This window comes from Danio aesculapii, chromosome 1, assembly GCF_903798145.1.
Source record: "Danio aesculapii chromosome 1, fDanAes4.1, whole genome shotgun sequence".
Taxonomy (NCBI): Eukaryota; Metazoa; Chordata; class Actinopteri; order Cypriniformes; family Danionidae; genus Danio; species Danio aesculapii.
The window spans coordinates 16,580,970-16,583,621 of NC_079435.1; positions in this window are offsets into that span (position 1 = coordinate 16,580,970).

Genomic DNA, 2,652 nt, shown 5'->3' on the forward strand with positions numbered 1-2,652 from the left:
TCAGTTATTAGAAATGAGTTATTAAAACTATTGTGTTTAGAAATGTTGAACAAAATCTTTCCATTAAACAAAAATTGGGGAATAAATATAAAGAAGGGCTAATAATTTTGACTTCAACTTTATATACAATATTCATATGAAGCTAATACTCTATATAACAGACCCCCAGAGGGGGATGTGTATTTGTATATGCTAAAATATCATGCTCTGTGACGTATGAGTGCCATATGCGGACAGATGGGATCGTGTGTTTGACCATTCGGAGGAGAGGAGGACGAAGGTTGACTAATAAAATGCATACTCACCTCAAACGAGCATCTCTTCATCTGTTTGTGTGCTAATTGATGGCATTGACCAACTTTAAATGATTGTAACAGTCCAGCATTTTAAAAAACAAAACTGAACACAGGCTACATTATGAAGTTTTATTATAAAATGGATGCAAAATAGGCAATATCATGATAGCTAACATGAAACGCCTGCAAATCACTGCAGTCATTTCCATATTTCAATGTCTTATGTTGCACCAGTATATTCATATATATATATATCCATTCAACAGCAAACAAATAAAAACAGTGTATGATTGAAAGTATCGTATTAGAATATATTAAGTTTCCTATATAAATATATAAGGTCCCACTTTATATTAAGTGTCCTTAACTACTATGTATTTACACTAAAATATAAATACAGTGTACTTAATGTGTACATAATGTGTATTGTGGGTAGGGTTAGGGACAGGTTTGGTGGTATGGCTAGGTTTAAGCGAGGGTTAAGATGTAAGGGATGGTCAAAAGTGTCATTATATATGTAATTACTGCAATTAACTACAGATATAACTACATGCAGGTATTTAATCAAGCATAAGTACAATGTAAAACATGTATTTACATGATAAATACATTGTAATTAATTATTAATTTCAGTTTAACTACATATTAAGTTAAGGCCACTTACTATAAAGCGGGACCTATAGGTAATGTGCATGGCTGAGAACATAATTTGGACAATTTTATAGGCGATTTTCCTCAGTATTTTAAGTTCAAAACCATTTAAGTTCAAAAACTACCCCTAATGAGTATGTGAACTTAATTCATTTGAGTAAACGAAGAAATGTGAGCACAGTAAAACCCAATAAATGAAGAGAACTCAAACCAACTGAGTACTGTAAACCCAATAAGTTAAGGCAACTTAAACTGTTTGAGGAAACCGATTGCTACAAACCATTTGAGTTAAAAAACTAATCTATACGAGTACTGTGAACTTACTCTATTTAAGTTGAATTAATGAGGTATTTAATGAACTCATTACCTTCAACACTGAGTTCAAAACTCTTTTCAAATGAGTAGAATTAACTTTCAGTCAATTTTGAGTTACTGTAACTACACTCCTTTCATTTGAAAAAGCTGACTGTTGGGATTTACAGTGTGTGCATGCATCGTGCAACAGGAATACTGTCATGAACACACTCAGTACCGTTTGCAGAAGCTGTGAATTAAAGGTAATGTTCTTTTTCTGTTGTTTTTTGCATAGGCCAAAGTTTTCTGGTCAAAAGACCTTTTTTCATTCTCCAAGTCTTTTATTTGCATTTTATTGAGCGATAGGCCACAATTTCAGCTAAAAATTATTCAAATTACAACAAAGTAAACAGTGACCAACATTAAATGACCTAAGGGTGAGTAAAAATTTAAAACAAAAATTAAGTAATACTGTGAGTGAATGCAAAAGGAAAAATATTTTCTTGTAAAACAAGTGCTACATGTTTAAAAGGCCAGAATCAACAGGTCTACCTAGCCCATCTTTACATAGAAAAAACTATGTAAACGCAGAAAAGTGGAAAGCAAAACGCATTTTGTGAATGGCACTGAAAATGAAGAAGAAACTGGTAAAGAATGCAAATCAACTGTGCACTAAAAATAATTACACTATTATGAATCATGTTCAAATTACAGCATTTAAAATCATTGCCTTGTCGTCTTTATTATAATAATATTCAAAACATTTACATCCCACATAGAAATCTGATATATGACAATATATGCAAATGACATATATGACATACAAGTTCATAAATGAATTTCTTCACATATATACACACACACGCACACACACATATAGAGTTGAAGTCAGGAAAATTTTCCCCCAATTTCTGTTTAACAGAGAGAAGATTTTTTTTTCAACATATTTCTGAACATAATAGTTTTAATAACTCATTTCTAATAAGTGATTTATTTTATCTTTGCCATGATGAGAGTAAGTAATATTTGACTAAATATTTTTCAAGACACTCCTATACAGCTTAAAGTTACTGTATGATGATGGTTTGTTCTGCAGACTATGGAAAAAATATAGCTTAAATGGGCTAATAATTTAACCGTAAAATGTTTTTTAAAAAATTAAAAACTGCTTTTTTTTCTAGCTAAAATAAAAAAAAATTCTCCAGAAAGAAAAAATATTATCAGATATACTGTGAAAATTTCCTTGCTCTGTTAAACATCATTTGAAAAATATTTAAAAAATAAAAGAAAATTCAAAGGGGGGCTAATAATTCTGACTTCAATTGTGTGTATATATATATATATATATATATATATATATATGTATAAATACGCAACACATATTTCGAAATACTGCACAAACTTTTCACTT